The sequence below is a fragment of the Erpetoichthys calabaricus genome, chromosome 15 (assembly GCF_900747795.2).
Source record: "Erpetoichthys calabaricus chromosome 15, fErpCal1.3, whole genome shotgun sequence".
NCBI lineage: Eukaryota > Metazoa > Chordata > Cladistia > Polypteriformes > Polypteridae > Erpetoichthys > Erpetoichthys calabaricus.
Window position 1 is genome coordinate 86,974,228 of NC_041408.2, and position 19,310 is coordinate 86,993,537.

The following is a 19,310-nucleotide window of genomic DNA, read 5'->3' on the forward strand; positions in this document are numbered from 1 at the left end:
ATGCAAGTTCTGTTGGATGTTGGACTTTTTAGATGATGGTTTGAAAGAAGCCAGTTGTCTAGGAGGGCTACATCTGCAAGAGATGCCGGCTAATCCAGCACCTCGAGCTCAGGGTCGTTGAACTGGAGGAGGAGTTGGCTGACCTGCGTTGTAATAGAGAACTGGCAGACTTGGCCCAGGTGTCCTTTAGAGAGATAGTGTGCACCCCCAAGGTGGCGCAGACCAGACAGGTAGAAATAGGTGGGTCACGGTCACAAGGTGTAAGGTAAAGGGTGCACCAACCCCAGAATTAGAAGTGTCAAACCGTTATCATGTCCTTGCGGAGCTGGACGGTGTCTCTGATAATTCTGAGGTGGTAGGCAGGGATGAGGAGCCCCAACGGGTCACCTCAAAACCTGTTCCCAAAATGAGAGAGGTAGTAATAGTTCGGGACTCAATCATTAGGGGGGATTGAAGCGCAGGTGTGCTCCAGAGTCTCGCACGGTGTGTTGCCTTCCGGGAGCGCAGGTGGGAGACACCTCGGGAAGGGTGGATAGGCTCTTGGCCAGAGCAGGGGTGGATCCAGTTGTCATTGTCCATGTTGGAACAAATGACATACATAAGGGTAGTCTGTCAGTTCTGTGATCCAAATTCAAGTAGTTAGGTGCCAAGCTGAGGAGCAGAAGTTCTGCCTGTGCCATGTGCCAGTTAAGATAAGATTGAGGAGATTAGAAGACTTAACGCGTGGCTCAAATCTTGGTGCAGGGTAGAGTATAGGCCAGCGGTTCTCAAACTGGGGGCTGGGACCGTGAGAAATGATTGCATATTTATACTATTTATATTTTTATAATTATTAATCTTTACCATCCGAGGAGAAGTAAGTGACTGAGCTCCATCATTACCCCCACCACTAATCCGCTGTTCCGTTATTCGCTGCCACCGCATTCTTTTCCCACCGTTATCGCTCGGCACAAACCAGTCCTTATTATTTTTATCATAATCAAAAATTATCGATTCTTTCGTAGAATCAAAACACTCCCGAACAGTTTTCGTATATTTTAGAAGCAAATAAGAGTGCTAAAGGTGGATACAGATAATATATTTTACATTTTTTTGTGTTTTTAAGTGGTGAAATTGCCTGCTCAATGCAAATGGCTAAGACAAAGCAGATGCATCCATCCCATTAAAATTTTAACTTTTAATTTAATAACTAAGATGTACGTAATATTTTCTGAATAAATAATTGTTTGTCAAAAAATGTTTTATTCACAGCAGCCTGTATCTATGCAGTGCCGCGCAGTGGGTATGTGGCACTCTTGTGCAAAGTATTTGGCGCCCCCAATTTTCTTGAAATAATATAGATTTTTTTAATTTTTAATAAAAGGGTCCACGAGCCGTCAAACAATTTTTAAAGGGACCGCCATTCAAGAAATTCTAAAGGAGTTTGAGAACCGCTGGTATAGGCTTATGGGGTATTGGACTCCTTTTGGAACAGATGGGACCTGTTCCGGCGTGACGGGTTACATCTGAACTGGAGGGGCACCAATGTATTGGGGAGGCGTATGTGTAGGCTAGTCGAGGACTGGGGGGGCAGAGGGTTAGGGTTATACATGAAAGAACAAACAATGGTGTAGAAATAAAAATGTATAGTAATGTAAATTCTAAGTAAACATTTAAATGTAGAAGGAGTAATACATTGAAAATAGCTTGCCTTAATGCTCGAAGTATCAAAAATAAGGTAAGTGAGCTGGAGCTGTATGTAGCAGAGCATAATTATGATTATATAGCAATAACGGAAACCTGGCTAAATAACAAAGATGGGGATGAGTGTAACATTTTTTAGGAAGGATAGACAGAACAGAAAAGGAGATGGGGATGCTGTTTATGCCAAACAGGATTTAAATGCAAGTCCTCTTCAGATGGATGATGAGCCCCATCTTAGTGAGGACATGTGGCTTCACCTGGAAAATATTAGGGAAAGAGGTCTTGTTTTAGGAGTGTGTTATAGACCACCCAATTCAGACAGTAATTTCAACACACATCTTTTTAGTAATATCAAAAAGGCAAGTTTACAGGGAGATATTATAGTCATGGAGGACTTGAATTATCCAAATATTAACTGGGATAACCTTGCAGATGGAGGAACACAAGAGCAGGAGTTTTTAGAAGTAATCAGTGACTGTTTTCTAACACAGCATGTTAAAGCACCAACACGGGGTGAAGCCTGTGTGGATTTAGTATTTTGTAACAATCAAGATAGAATTGAGGGTGTAGAGGTGATTGAACCACTAGAGTCAAGTGACCATAATGTAATACAGTTCTCAGTATTTTGTAAGAGTGCAGATGCAAAGACTAAAACTGAGGGAAAGTTTTAATTATACTTGAAACATCAGCTGCTTCTATCAAGATGTTTTTACATGCCATGCCTGGGATGTCTAATTATATGTGGCCTTCTCACACATTTTCACGTTATTTGTAAGAGTGCAGATGCAAAGACTAAAACTGTTACGTTGAACCTTGGTAGGGCTAATTTTGAGCAGATGCGACAATGTCTAAGTAGGATACACTGGGATAAGCTTTTAAGTGTGGAGATCGTCGAGGAGCAGTGGAACAGGTTTAAAAATGTTTGACATGTAATGCAGGACAGATACAGACCTAAATTTGGAATTAATAAGAAACTAAAAAAACTCCACGGTGGATTAATAAAAATTTTAAAAAGAAGTTGCAAAGGAAAAAACTGCTTTATAAGGCATATAAGACTAATGATTGCAAAGTGAATCATTGAGCGTATGAGAACATGAGGGCAACCATTAAGAAGGATATCAGGGAGGCTAAAAGACAGTTGGAGAGGAATATAGCAGATAAAGCGACAGGCGACTCTAAGAGATTCTTTCAGTATTTTAGTAGTAAAAAATCAGTCAAGGAGGAGGTCAAGTGCATCAGAAATAGTAAAGGGGAATTAAAAGATACAGACAGTGAAATAGCGGATGCCCTAAACTTACATTTTTCTGAGGTGTTCACAAGTAAGCAAGTGGATAACCTCAGAGCAGTAACAGGGACTACTAAGGAGGTACTGAGGGATTTGGAAATTGTACAGGGAGAAGAGCTGCTCAGATTAAATAAGCTGAAATCAAACAAATCACCAGGACCAGATAATATTTACCCTCGAGTTCTTAAGGAGGCTAGCGAGTACAGATATGAAACCTTGACACATATTTTTAGGAAGTCACTGCGCACTGGAGAGATTCCGAAGGACTGGAAAATGGCAAATATCATCCCATTATATAAAAAGGGTGACAGGGCAGATCCAAGCAACTATAGGCCAGTAGGCTTAACATGCAGCACAGGAAAATTAATGAAAGGAATTATTAAGGATAAGATTGAGCAACACCTGGCAAGGACAGGAGGTATTAGGAACAGTCAGCATGGGTTCAGAAGAGGGAGGTCGTGTTTTACTAACATGCTGGAATTCTATGAGGAGGCAACAAAAGGATACGACCAAAGTGGAGCTCATGATATTATTGATCTGGACTTTCAGAAAGCATTTGATGAGGTGCTACATGAGAGGTTGGGCATCAAATTAAAAGAATTGGGAATTCAGGGTGAAGTTTTTAGATGGGTGCAGAATTGGCTCAGACACAGGAAGGTTAGGGTGATGGTGCGAGGAACCTCATTAGAACTTGGCAATGTTAAGAGTGGTGACCAGCAGGGTTCAGTGCTAGGGCCGCTGCTATTTTTAATATATATAAATGATTTGGATTGGAATATAAGTAATAAGCTGGTTAAGTTTGCAGATGATACCAAGATAGGTGGATTAGCAGATAATTTGGAATCCATTATATCATCACAGAAGGACTTGGATAGCAGACAGGCTTGGGCAGATTTATGGCAGATGAAATTTAATGTCAGTAAATGTAAAGTATTACACATAGGAAGTAAAAATGTGAGGTTTGAATACACAATGGGCGGTCTAAAAATCGAGAGTACACCTTATGAGAAGGATTTAGGAGTCATAGTGGACTCTAAGCTCTCGACTTCCCGACAGTGTTCAGAAGCCATTAAGAAGGCTAACAGAATGTCAGGTTATATAGCGCCTTGATGTGTGGAGTACAAGTCACAGGAGGTTCTGCTCAAGCTTTATAACACACTGGTGAGACCTCATCTGGAGCCCTGTGTGCAGTTTTGGTCTCCAGGCTACAAAAAGGACATAACAGAACTAGAGAAGGTCCAGAGAAGAGCAACTGGGCTGAGTCCAGGGCTACAGGGGATTAATTATGAGGAAAGATTAAAAGAACTGAGCCTTTACAGTTTAAGCAAAAGAAGATTAAGAGGTGACAGGATTGATGTGTTTAAAATTATGAAGGGAATCAGTACAGTGGATCGAGTCTGTTATTTTAAAATGAGTTCATCAAGAACACGGGGACACAATTGGAAACTTGTTAAGGGTAAATTTCGCACAAACATTAGGAAGTTTTTCTTTACACAAAGAACGATACACACTTGGAATAAGTGACCAAGTAGTGTGGTGGACAGTAAGACGTTGGGGACTTTCAAAACTCCACTTGATGTTTTTTTGGAAGAAATAAGTGGATAGGACTGGCGAGCTTTGTTGGGCTGAATGGCCTGTTCTCGTCTAGAGTGTTCTAATGTTCTAATACGCTCTTTGCTCAACATGATGTTCCACAGAGCTCAATAGGCAAAAGTGTTTTCCCAAAAAAAAAGGATATTCAAATTTATAGAAAATCCCCAATACAATAATCCAGAAAATGGTAAAAAACAGATCAGAAAGTCAAAATATTCAGAGAGATCACAAAGCAAAAAAAAAAAAAAAACACTCCCCATCTTCATAGCACTTTCAAATGAACCGCCAGAAACTGTGAGAAACCATCGGCGCAGTGGTAGTGCTGCTGCTTTGCAGTAAGGAAACTGTGGAAGATTGTGGGTTCGCTTCCTGGTTCCTCCCTGTGTGGATAGCACTTTGAGTACCTAGAAAAGCGCTATATAAATGTAATGAATTATTTATTATTATTATTATCACCTTTATAAGGTAGCCATTGACAGTGATGGCCAGGTGGTCTCGTCTCTTGGGGACAAGGAACACAAGGAACATAAAGTGTTAGGAACACAGATGATATAAAAAAATCAAGAAATACAGCAAATAATCAACAAAAGTAACATTAACATTAGAATATTAGAGCAATCTGGACAAGAATATGCCATTCAGCCCGACAAGGTATTCTGCCTTTACACAGGATGGCAGCACCCTTCTGGTGAAAACTGCCATTGGTACTCCCGCATGGCATTTTGGGAGATGTAGTCCTGATGGAAAGCCTTGTTGTGGTACTTGGTTGTTGCCTGGGGGAGCTTCATGGAACATTGTCCCTACTTTGGTGGGGGCAGGGAGGGGGGACGGACCTGTTCTGGTACTTGGCTGCTGCCAGGGGGAGCTATGGGGGGCTTCCATCAGACCTAGAAGTATTTCCATCATGTAATGCGGAGGAATCAGAAAAGCTCCCAGGTTCAGTGTAAAATAAGTCATCTCGTCTGCATCTGGGAGTCAGAGTTAGGAGCGGAGCAGGACAACACTCATTTAGGAGGAATGGAGGAGTAAAGGGAAAAGGAGAAAGAAAAGGAAAAGGAAAGGAGGCGTTTGTGCTGGGTGGTTGGACAGGAAGCCTGTGGAAAGGTACTTTGGTTAAATAAAAACATTCATTGTGAACTCGGGACTTGTCTGTGCAATTGTGTCTGGGGTTTTGGTGGCTCACTGACGCCCCCTCCAGGCCACAGTACTTGGTGCTTAGCTCTTTAAATCCTAATTGATTTGAATTGTTGCTATTTCAGGGTTTCAAGGAGCAAACTGTGAGACTGACATAAATGCCTGTACGCTGCTCAACACCAGGTGCCCTCCTGACTCACAATGTGTGGATTCACCAATCGGACTGCAGTACGTGTGCCGCTTGCCTTGCCCTAACCAAACTGAGGTAAAAGCTACATACATAGTAAACCTGAAGGTCTTTTATTTTACCTGAGGGGATTGGAGAAAGTTTTGTTGGGTTATGTTATGTTGTGCTACCTTATATTTGGTTACGTTCCATTATGTAGTTGATTTGTCATGAAAGTGTCCACAAAAGGCACTTTAGCTTTCTAAAGTTTCTAGCTTTCTTTTTATTGGTGTACAAGTTCATTTTGGAAAAGCCTAAATGACGTTCCTGAGCTTACTAACACTGTAAACTAACATATAATCCTCTGGAATCCTTAAGAAGGGATTGCTGCAGGGTGCTGGGACCAAACGTGCTCTAGGTGTTTCACCCCTGCAACTGTTATTATCAGGGGCTGACTACCCGGAAAGGATTTCACTGTATACCCCGAGCAAGAGCCATGAAAAGGGAATGCCAGGTATCCATAATAACCAGAGAATCAAACAAAAGCACAAAGCAGAGAGGTTAGTCTTTAAGTAAGGAAACAAATGACGGTTACCAGGAGCCGAGATTTAATGTGTTTCACTATGAAGTCAGATGTCACGTTGTGTAAAATCACAACACCAGCACCCGGGAGAGCGATGGACTAAAAATATTGGCATGTCTATCTATCATATAGTGCCTTTCTTATCTATCTATCTATCTATCTATTGTGGAAGCCGGCCCGGACACAGACAGGCAGACACTGAAGGTTCCAAAACACACACACATTTATTGTAAATTATTTACAGTGTCAGCACACAACCCAGTACTCCCGTAATATTCACCCTTAAGTCCAGGCCTCTCTTTCCAATGCCTTTCTCCTCTGGTTCCGCCTCCACTCCTCTCCTCTGAGCTCAGTCCTTCTTCCACCCCACTCCAGCCATCGAATTGAGGGAGGCGGCCCCTTCTATGCTCACCCGGGATGTGCTCCAGGTGCCTCCCAATGACCTCCTGCTGTCACTCCCTGGTGTGGCGGAAGTACCGGCTGTGCACCCGGAAGCACTCAGGGTGTCCCTGGACTTCTTCCCCCTGGCACTTCCTGGTGTGGCGGAAGTGCTGAGGTCCAGGGCTTCTCAGGCATCTGGGCGCCCCCTGGCGGTAACCACGGGCCCCTATAGAGCTGAGCTTCCATGCTCCTTTCCCGTGGTCCCCATAGCCACCAGGGCGGCTGCCCCCTTGTGATCTGGAGGAGGCGTAATCCCTCTTCCGGTCCTTCCGGGCGTCAAGGCTGGGTACCGCCCCCAGCTGCTCGCCACTCCTATCTATCTATCTATCTATCTATCTATCTATCTATCTATCTATCTATCTATCTATCTATCTATCTATCTATCTATCTATCTATCTATCTATTATATAGTGCCTTTCATTACCATCAATCAATCTATCTATTATATAGTGTCTTTCACATCTATCTATCTATCTATCTATCTATCTATCTATCTATCTATCTATCTATCTATCTATCTATCTATCTATCTATCTATCTATCTATCTATCTATCTATCTATCTATCTATCATTGATAACTACTATTATATAGTGCCTTTCACATCTGTATCCATTGACATGAGCCATATTGATTATCATAAGAGTCTTTGCTGAGCAAACAAGATTGCAACTCATTGTGATGATGGTTACTCTGTGGGTAGCCATTTACAGTAATATAGAAAGTGGTTAAGGACAGTTGGAAGATGAGGAATGTTTCCCCAGAATACAAGATGGCAGTAGAGGGCACCAACCTCTATCGTGGTAAATCAGGGCTGACGCAGACTCACAAGTCCCAAAGCGCAAACAGTTTATTTATTCATTCCTTTTTTCAGCACACAGTGCACAATCCCCAGCAATCACTGCTCAGTCCTTTCTTCTTTTCTCTCTCTCTGTTTCTCTTTCTCTACTGCGACCTCCACTCCTCTCCTCGCCAACTCTGTCCTCCACCTCCCAACTCTGGCTCCCTGAACGGAGTGAGGCGGCTCTCTTTATGCTCCTGGCCGCACTTCTGGGTATGGCAGAAGTGCTGCAGTCCAGGGCTCAGACAGTGTTCAGGTACCCCCTAGTGGCATCCGCGGGACCCAGAAGGGTTGAGGTTCCAAACTCCAAACTTGTGGCCCCAATGCAATCCAGGGGGTTTGCCCTCACGTGTCCCGGGGAAGGTATTGCCTCTCCCCTGGTACTTCCAAAATACAGGCTGGACAAGGGTACTAGCCGTTCGCCACACTATCAAGTAGAGATATATATTGCAACCATATAATATATAATTGGATTTTAAACTTTTAAATATTTTTAGTTTTCTCTTTCAAGGCAACATTCTGTACTTTGTTTCATTTTTCATGTGTTTTGTATATAAATTTCAATTTTAATAAAAAAAAAAAATTAGTTTCTTGGACAAGGAATTTTCACGATTTTCTCTGCTTGCTCTTAGAGATGATAAATTTGGCCTTTTTATATGCAGGCCCGCAATCCTGTTTAAAAGTTTAGGTCCAGGCCTATTTTATGTTTTTAGGCTTCACAGAAGTTTTGAGGTTTAGGTTTTTACTTTGAAGACATTCTTTCCAGTTTCTTGGAGCCTGGCATTAAAAACAGGAGTAGGGAGTGGTAAGTGGACTTTGCTGAAGTCCATGGATCTTCACGTGCCGGCGAATTCTGAGCTGTGAGAAAGCAGGGTACGGACAAATATAAGCCTAGTGTCTACTACAACTCCTTACTTTGATTTCCTTTGCTTAGTCTGCTTGTCTAATGAAACTCAAAATGATAATTTTGACATGCAAAACTACAATATCCATTTTATGCACAAATGTAAATTTATGAAAGCATGAAACTGCTGAAGTCTTCTGACATTAAGTCATCGTCATCCCTTTGAAGAAGCAATTGTGTGGACATTTCGTAATCAGTAAACTGTATAATTTATACTATGATGGCCAACGGTTTTTTAAGAAGTACAAATTGCAAGGTCACTCAGTTGAAAACTTTATGATCCACTGATATAAACCATAATTATCTAAAGCAGACTGCTAGACTGACACATTCAAAACCTCCCCCTTACAAGACGTAATTATTGTCATTAACGAAAGGGAAATCTGCAGCAGTTCTGCCTACCACTCTAATCAAAGGTAATTGTGCTAAAAAAAAAGGAAGATAATTAGGGACAAGGGGGCGTCTGCTAAGCACCGAAGATAAGTTAGGAGTTTTATAACCGGTCAGACTAAAGGTCATCTCATGATGGTCTGGGAATCTTGGGAGTGTTTGGGCCAAATTCAAAACCCCACCGACTGCATTCCTATATCCATTTCAATTTTTTTACTGTAGTACCATGGTGTTGTACCGTGTTAGCCATTATGAATGTAAAGAAAAGTCAAGGAAAATGACCCCTTTTATTGGCTAACTAAAAAGATTACAATATGCAAGCTTTCGAGGCAATTCAGGCAACCTTCTTCAGGCATTACTGTATTAGAAGTTAACAAAAATAGATAGATAGACAGATAGACAGACAAAACACAGTTCGAAATCTACAAAGGCATTCATGCAGAGGGAGAAGTACAATGTTCTGGAATGGCCGTCACAGTCCTCTGACTTGAATATCATTGAAAATCTATGGGATGATTTGAAGCAGGCTGTCCATCAAATTGAACTGAACTGGAGAGATTTTGTATGAAGAATGGTCAACAAGACCTCCATCCAGAATCAGATACTCATCAGAGGCTATAGGAGGACAGCGTCTAGAGGACAAAAGGAGGCTCAGCTAAGTATTGATGTCATATCTCTGTTGGGGTGCCCACATTTATGCACCTGTCTAATTTTGTTATGATGCATATTGCATATTTTCTGTTAATCCAATAAACTTAATGTCACTGCTGAAATCCTACTGTTTCCATAAGGCATGTCAGATATTAAAAGGAAGTTGATACTTTGAAAGCTCAGCCAATGAGAAACACAAATCCAAAGAATTAAGAGGGGTTCATATGACTGTAATAGATAGATAGATATGAAAGACACTATATAATAGTTAGATAGATAGATAGATAGATAGGAAAGGCACTATATGATAGATAGATGTGTATACTGGAGAGTAGTGGTAGTAATTATGATTTTTTTCATTTATGTTTACAAAGAGAAGACTGTACCTTTATATATCATGGACAATTATTTGAATTAAGGTGTAGTGTAGGAGGCGTGCAATTAATGCTTTTCATTAACTATGTAATACTGATGTTTTCAGGTTTTTCATTATTGCATAAAGTAAACTTTGATATGTAGTACAGTAATCCCTCACTATATCGTGCTTTGACTTTCGCGGCTTCACTCCATCGTGGATTTTATATGTAAGCATATTTAAATATATATCGCGGATTTTTTGCTGGTTCGCGGATTTCTGCGGACAATGGGTCTTTTAATTTCTGGTACATGCTTCCTCAGTTGGTTTGCCCAGTTGATTTCATACAAGGGACGCTATAGGCAGATGGTTGAGAAGCTGCCCAACCACAGCACGTATTATGTATTAAATAAAACTCCTCAAATATATTGTGAGCATGGGGGCTGTTCGCACCCCTAGAGGACACGGTCGCTCCTCAGAAAACGCTGAAAGATTACCTTCACATTGCTCCCTTCTTTGCTGGGCTTACACGTGGCTGCTTTGCAAGTGATATGCTTCCCTCACGGTGCTTCACGTACTTAAAAGATCAAACAGCACGTATTGATTTTTGATTGCTTGCTTTCCTCTCTCTCTCGTTCTGACATTCTCTGATCCTGACGGAGGGGGTGTGAGCAGAGGGGCTGTACGCATACTGGCCTAGAGGATACGGACGCTCCTCTGAAAAATGCTGAAAAATGCTTGCTCCCTTCCTCGCAGCTACTTTGTCCGGTGGTGCTTCGGATACTTAAAAGTCAAACAGCCCTATTGATTTTTGACTGTTTGCTTTTTTCTCTCTCTCTCTCTCTCTCTCTCTCTCTGACGCGCACTCCTTTGAAGAGGAAGATATGTTTGCATTCTGTTAATTGTGAGACGGAACTGTCATCTCTGTCTTGTCATGGAGCACAGTTTAAACTTTTGAAAAAGAGACAAATGTTTGTTTGCAGTGTTTGAATAAAGTTCCTGTCTCTCTGCAACCTCCTGTGTTTCTGTGCAAATCTGTGACCCAAGCATGACAATATAAAAATAACCATTTAAACATATGGTTTCTACTTTGCGGATTTTCACCTTTCGTGGGGGGGGGGGGGGTCTGGAACGCAACGGAGGAGGGATTACTGTACCTTTCCCATCCATCCATCCATCCATTTATCTATCAGTCTGTCTGTCTATGACTGGCACATGAACCTGTGACCTTGGGCTCTCCAGCTCGTTGCCCTCTTCCACTCGGCCACACTGCCCACCCGTATCCTACCTGACACGCAACCCTCTTCCTTTGCGACGAGTCCCCCTCACCGTATTCTTAAAGATGACAAGTACTTTCTTCCTCCTATCAGTATTCGTTTGCCGGTCCCTTGGCAGTGCTTACTCTGAGCTGATAAATGCTTCACTGAAGCATTTGCAATGTGGTTCATGCCTTAAACTGTCATAAAATTTCCAAGCGCTGAGGAAAAATCCATTTTCTTGTCTGCCTTTGGGGATAACTATATTAGGCTGCAAATGCTTAATAGGTTTAATGATCCCTATGGATTCAAAAGATGGAAAACAGCAGATCACATTGTTTGCATAGCACTACTTGACACACTTTGCTATTAAAATATATCTCTTCTCTGTTTGGAAATATATATTATAGTGTTCAATTCAATGGAAAGAAGGAATTTACAAAGAACCCTGGCCTTGTGAAAGTCTATGTGGCAACACATGGACGTGCTATATTTCTTTCTTTTCTGCGCAAAATGTATTTCTTGCCATTTCCCTTAAGGTGTTTCTTAGAGTATCTCATAAAACACTAGTTGTTTTACTGAATAAAATGGCATAAAACAGTTATAAAAATTGATTTTGGCATACTCATGAAGCCATCATCTGGATCAAAATTATATTTGTCATATTCATAAAACTACAATACAATAAAAAAGCTATTGTAGATATAAATGCATGACTACTTCATACAATAAAAACTGAAAACCTACAATATTACCCTGTTTTCCGTAAACTAGAAAGGCCTGGACAGCAGGTGGCACTTTTGTCTCATTTGCTGGCATTGCTGCCGCTGAGTGTTTTTGAACCCCTGCTGCTGGGTGGAGTGTCTTCTGAATGGCCTCTCCATATTTGTGAACATTTCCTCCATGTGTGCTTATTATCTTCATTGTGCTAATGCATGTGCTTGTCATGGCTGTTGAATCAAATCAGCCAAAATGTAGTCGACAAAATGGACTGGGAAAGGAAGATGGCCAGAAAGAAAGAAATCAAGAATAGTTGTTCAACAGGATAGAGGCCAAATACTGAAAACGACTTGATGTTGTGAATTTTTCTTGCCATTAATTTTTTTCCATTGTCACAAAAAGCAGATGCAAGGGTCATAAAAAAAGGTTTGGGGCAGCCACCCATATAATATTCCCTGGCTGCAAAAGGGTAAATTGCTAGCACTGATGTGCTCAGAATGGAGTCCAAAACAGAACTGATTCACTGGTTGTAAGATGGCGGCTTTATGGGCCAAAACAGGATATGATGTCAACAGGGACTGAATCCGGAAAGATCTTCCTCCATAGGTTCGGACCCGGAAGTGATGTCATTAAAAGGGCTGGAACTGGAAGGGTCTTCCTAAATGGGTTTCTGGACCGGAAGTGACATCATCAGAATGGGTGGGACCGGAAGTGGCATCATCAGAAGGGACGAAAACAGAAGTGACGTCTTCAGGGTCAGGCAGAATTTCCCGTGAACGGTCTGCAGGAAGCGAGAAAAAAGGTCAGCACACTATGCCACCCCCTGGTCTGGTTTGGAATTACTCTCATTTAAACCCTTTAGCTGCCTCCCATGCACGTTTATGTGACACCACGATTTCCAAGACTTTATTTGGGATTTTATACATGCAGTTACAGTGGATTCGGAAAGTCCAGAGACCCCTTCACTTTTTACACGTTTCCTTTTGTTGCAGCCTTGACCTTAAATTATTAAAATTCATTTTTTCTCCATATCAAGAAACATTCGATACCCCAGAATGACAACATGGACAGAGGATTTTAGAACTTTTTGAAAATTTATTAAAGATAAAAAACCAAACTAACCCATTGACCTAAGTTTCAGACCCTTTACTCATTACTTCATTGCAAGATAATTATAGTTAACGAAAACTAAAATCAAAACTGAAGCTATTATTAAAAAAAACATTTTTGTAAACTGAAATAAAATAACTTTCACACTACATGCTTGTTTTTCTTTGTTTTCCCTCAGTACAGCTAAGTGGGGTCTGCACACTGATTCAAGTCTTAGAATCCTGTTCTTCCTAAGCCCCTGTGATTTTTATGTTCACACCTGTCAGAACACAATAGATTCTGTTTTCTGATTTTTGATATCTTTTCAGGCCTGCAGGTGGCAACATTTTGTTTATAAATTGTATGTGCCTGAGATGGAATCAAAGATCAATATGGCTGGTAGAAAATAACAAAGCCCAGTGTGGGAGATTTTTGAATGACATATTGAAGGCATTCGTTATAAGCACATTGTCTTGGAGCAGGATATGTTGTGTGCTGTAGACATTTTGAGTTAAAAAAACCCTCAAACCTTAAAATTCACCTAAATTTCATTACAAATTGGCCCATTTGGGGCAATAAAAGAAAAAGATAAAAAGTGCCCAGATTTGTTCAGCACAAATGACATAGATAATATTTTAAAAATTATAAAATTGTGTACAATTGTTCATATTCAGTATCTGGTTTTGATTATGCTTGTTTTTATCAGACAAAAACAAAACCAGATAGTAAACCAAGTAGTGTAGTAAGCTTCTACTAACATTAAACTCATATACAAATCTGTGAAGTGTACATAGTTCTGTCTGATTGTGACACAAAGCTAAACTCTGTAGGAGCTCCATGCCATAATTACTAAAACTGAAACTTATAGATATAAAAATAATATAGAAATTCTATCGTGAAATAAAAACTAAACTAAAACTAAAAATGCACGATGAAGGAAAACTAAAACTAAACTGAATTTCCAAGTAAGGTCAGAAAAAATATAGAAATAAAAACTAATATAAAAAGGCAAAACTATAATAATCTTGCTTCATTGAAGGCCCCTCTGCAGCCATTCCAGCCTGCCTGAAGTCTCCTTGATTTTGATGGTTTCCTCCCAGCTGGTCGTGCCTATAAAACCTTCACAGGAAGGTGTTTGTATCAGATGCCCGAACCACTTCAGTTAGGCTCCTTTTGATGTCAAGGGTCAGCAGCTCTACTCCGAGCCTGTTCCGGATGTCTGTTCTTCTCTAAGGGAGCCACCCTGCGGAGAAAGCTCATTTCAGTCGATTGCACCTGCAGTCTCATTCTTTCAGTCATTACCCAAAGCTCCTGAACACAGGTGAGGGTAGGGACATAGATTGACTGGTAAATCAAGAGCTTCGCCTTCTGACTCTGCTTCTTCTTCACCACTACAAATTGATACAATGACCACCTAACTACATTTGCCTCCTCAATCCGTTTGTCGATCTCACCATCCTTTTCGCACTCATTCACGTTTTTTAATAGCATAACAATAATAAAGCCTGCAATGGTTTACTTTCCTTACCTGACTATATGTACTGAAAGTGAGTTACTGCCTAAAGCAGCTAGCTGCTAGTGAGCAGAAGCAAATTTCCAATGCTAAAAAGAAGATGAGACAAAATAGTACATAGGAAAAATGTAAAAAAAAAAAAAAGTCACAATGCATAAAAGTGCAAAACTGCTACGATGAGAACACCCACCCATATGTGCCTGTGCACAGCACTACAATATTGTGGCCATTGTAGATCCTGGAAGACTGCACAAGACTGTCATAAATAATCAAAGATAAAAAGGCAAATAATTATCAAAACACACGCAGATAACCTTTAAACCTTACATAGTACATATTAAACCTGCATATTTAATTTGAATCATTTTCTTTCTTTCTTTCTTTCTCTTTCTTTCTTTTATTGCTCCCATTCTATTAAGTTGTGACTCTTACTGTATACTGTATTGTTGCTGAATGTTTTTACCGAGCTTTGAGGGGCTGAAGGGCCTGTTCTCGTCTAGACTGTTCTAATGTCCTAATGTTCTGCACCAGTGGCACAAGAAACCACCTGCATGCTTTGTGTTGTACCGTAAGGCATAGCGACAGTAAATTAATTAGAACTGAATTGATACCAGTGGCCTATAATTTCTTTTTGTACTTTAACTTAAAAACATTGAAAATGCAACTTCAGTGTTCTAATGATGCAGGATTTTGTTTTTTTTTATTATTTGCTTCCTCTGGTGCTGTGCTTTATAATCAGTCTGACAGAAAGCTAAGAGATGACAACATCAGTTGAAAATCTTTGGTAAAAACTGCCTCCATGCAGTTCCCACCTGTGATGTACAATAAGTACTGAGATAAAGCAAAAGCATCAGCATTAGTGAAAACTGCCCATTTCCTTAAGTAAACATTGATCTGAAAATTTACTCAAGAGTGGAAATCAATTACAGCTGTCTGTGGGTCTGGAGAGGGGCTCAGCTGGAGGAGGAGGCAATACCTCCTGACGGAAAAGTGCTGTTCTGGGCTAAGGTCTCTGCAAGCCAACACAATGCCATCTTGAAGTCGGGACGGCACTATGGTGCCCCGTGCTGTCGGCCCCAGCATATGTCAATCCCTGGCCGGGCACCTTGTGGTTCATGAGCTGAGTAACACAGACACAATGACCACAGTTTTTGTAGTGCAAAATTTAACAATGCCAATTCTTTATTAAATTAAGTACATTTTTTAATAATACAGTGCATCCGGAGAGTATTCCCAGCGCATCACTTTTCCCACATTTTGTTATGTTACAGCCTTATTCCAAAATGGATTAAATTCATTTTTTTCCTCAGAATTCTACACACAACACCCCATAATGACAACGTGAAAAGAGTTTACTTGAGGTTTTTGCAAATTTATTAAAAATAAAAAAATTGAGAAAGCACATGTACATAAGTATTCACAGCCTTTGCCATGAAGCTCAAAATTGAGCTCAGGTCCATCCTGTTTCCCCTGATCATCCTTGAGATGTTTCTGCAGCTTCATTGGAGTCCACCTGTGGTAAATTCAGTTGACTGGACATGATTTGGAAAGGCACACACCTGTCTATAGAAGGTCCCACAGTTGACAGTTCATGTCAGAGCACAAACCAAGCATGAAGTCAAAGGAATTGTCTGTAGACCTCCGAGACAGGATTGTCTTGAGGCACAAATCTGGGGAAGGTTACAGAAAGATTTCTGCTGGTTTGAAGGTCCCAATGAGCACAGTGGCCTCCATCATCCGTAAGTGGAAGAAGTTGGAAACCACCAGGACTCTTCCTAGAGCTGGCCGGCCATCTAAACTGAGCGATCGGGGGAGAAGGACCATAGTCAGGGAGGTGACCAAGAACCCAATGGTCACTCTGTCAGAGCTCCAGAGGTCCTCTGTGGATAGAGGAGAACCTTCCAGAAGGACAACCATCTCTGCAGCAATCCACCAATCAGGCCTGTGTGGTAGAGTGGCCAGACAGAAGCCACTCCTTAGTAAAAGGCACATGGCAGCCCTCCTGGAGTTTGCCAAAAGGCACCTGAAGGACTCTCAGACCATGAGAAAGAAAATTCTCTGGTCTGATGAGACAAAGATTGAACTCTTTGGTGTGAATGCCAGGTGTCACGTTTGGAGGAAACCAGGCACCGCTCATCACCAGGCCAATACCATCCCTACAGTGAAGCATGGTGGTGGCAGCATCATGCTGTGGGGATGTTTTTCAGCAGCAGGAACTGGGAGCAGGATAAAGGGAAAGATGACTGCAGAAATGTACAGAGACATCCTGGATGAAAACCTGCTCCAGAGCGCTCTTGACCTCAGACTGGGGCGACGGTTCATCTTTCAGCAGGACAACGACCCTAAGCACACAGCCAAGATATCAAAGGAGTGGCTTCAGGACAACTCTGTGAATGTCCTTGAGTGGCCCAGCCAGAGCCCAGACTTGAATCCTATTGAACATCTCTGGAGAGATCTTAAAATGGCTGTGCACCGACGCTTCCCATCCAACCTGATGGAGCTTGAGAGGTGCTGCAAAGAGGAATGGGCAAAACTGGCCAAGGATAGGTGTGCCAAGCTTATGGCATCATATTCAACAAGACTTGAGGCTGGAATTGCTGCCAAAGGTGCATCGACAAAGTATTGAGCAAAGGCTGTGAATACTTATGTACATGGGATTTCTGTTTTTTTATGTTTAATAAATTTGCAAAAATCTCAGGTAAACTTTTTTCACGGTGTCATTATGGGGTGTCTGCGGTGGGTTGGCACCCTGCCCGGGATTGGTTCCTGCCTTGTGCCCTGTGTTGGCTGGGATTGGCTCCAGCAGACCCCCGTGACCCTGTGTTCGGATTCAGCGGGTTGGATAATGGATGGATGGATTATGGGGTGTTGTGTGTAGAATTCTGATGAGAAAAAATTAATTTAATCCATTTTGGAATAAGGCTGTAACATAACAAAATGTGCAAAAAGTGATGCGCTGTGAATACTTTCCGGATGCACTGTAAGTAGTTCATGTACTTTTCAGTTATTATGCAGTCCACACCAATGATTGTTCATGAAGAAGAACAAGCTGGACGATGTCGGGATGGCCTAACATTCAGGTGCATTCGGCGACTAAGTTAACCGAAATGAAAGATGAGGCATCTCACATTTTTTTATTTACTTCATCCAAGAGTCAGTTATTACATTCTTGTTTGTTTAATTAGTATTTTGTAACAATCATATTCAAAAGTAATAGTGGTAACTGAATGCAATTCCATGTGTTAGCAGACAACATTAAATCCAGGTGTTTTAAAATGGAGCACAAAGAGGCTTGTGGTGGCTCAGTGGCTTTCATACACAGCAGCACGATTTGGGGTCAGTTCAGAAATTAACTGAACAATTCCAATTTAAGCAAAGAAAAGGAACTGGAGTTGAAATTCAGCAACAACTACAGGAAACTGAAGTGGAATTCAATTCTGCTGAATTCCATGTATTGCTTATTCTGAGCATTTATTTGGGGTTACATGTAGTGACATATATGTGAACTTTATTTGCAGTGCCTTACAAATACCAAATAAAGTATGAAAAATAGTTGATGATATGTAAGTTAATAAAACTGAGAACTGTACATTAACCATTGATAAATGACGAGTGAAACTGGCCTTAAGTATCTGAATATACTGTTAACTCCAGTATATGATTACCTGTTCAATGTGATAAACATGATATATGTCTCATATCACAAAATAATGAGTCATGTTCATTCATGTATTTCATTCACATATATTCACCTTTTATTGCATTGAATAATCATAATTTCCTGAAATTTGGCTTCACTAAGATTGCACCTCTCAGGCGTAAATATCTTGCCAGCAATACTGAAAATGCGTTCCACGGGAGCAGATGAGGCAGGAATAGCTAGACACTGACCTGTGGTTTGAGCCAAATAGGGGAATCGTTCCAATCAAACTCACAGAAAATCTCCAGTCATACACCTTCAACATGGGCCCTAATTGGCTTTCATTTCTTATACGCGGAGTGGTGGCTCTGAGGCTAGGGATCTGCACTGGCAATCAAACATTGCCGGTTCGAATCCCGTAAAATGCCAAAAGGGACTCTGCTCTGTTGGGCCCTTGGGCAAAGCCCTTAACCTGCAATTGCAGAGAAAAGCGATATGTACCATAAAAGCAAAAAATCGTTAAAAAAATTATTATTATATATTATTCTACTCATAAGTTATGAACCTTCACCTTGCATGGAATTCTGGGAAGTATAGTTTTAATCTAATTTAAGAAAATGTTTTTAGGGACATTAATGTGCAGTGTGACACATACAAATGAGACAATCAAATTTTATATTTTACTGCATAATGTGTAAATAGTACTCTTGTATTTCTCTCTATTATAAAGGAAAATCTTGAGACGAGACTATTGCCAAGAGGTTTTTTTCAAGTCCCGCCCTCCTCTCAACCATTTTCAACCACGCCCACGGTCCTCTCACCTCTCATTCATGTGAATGCTTTTGTCAGACACACTTTCTGCACTCTCAGCTCTTATAAATTTTTACGTTCCCAATAAAAGAAGACATTATGTCCAAATCTTATTGAAGAATTTCATCCCGAAGGATTATCAACAAAAGAAATGAGTACACGGGCAATTCAAGTACCGAGAAATGATGAAGTCAAACCAATTAACGCTAAAAATGTCGATCGGTTACACGGCAAATCAGTTAAATGTGTATCGATAG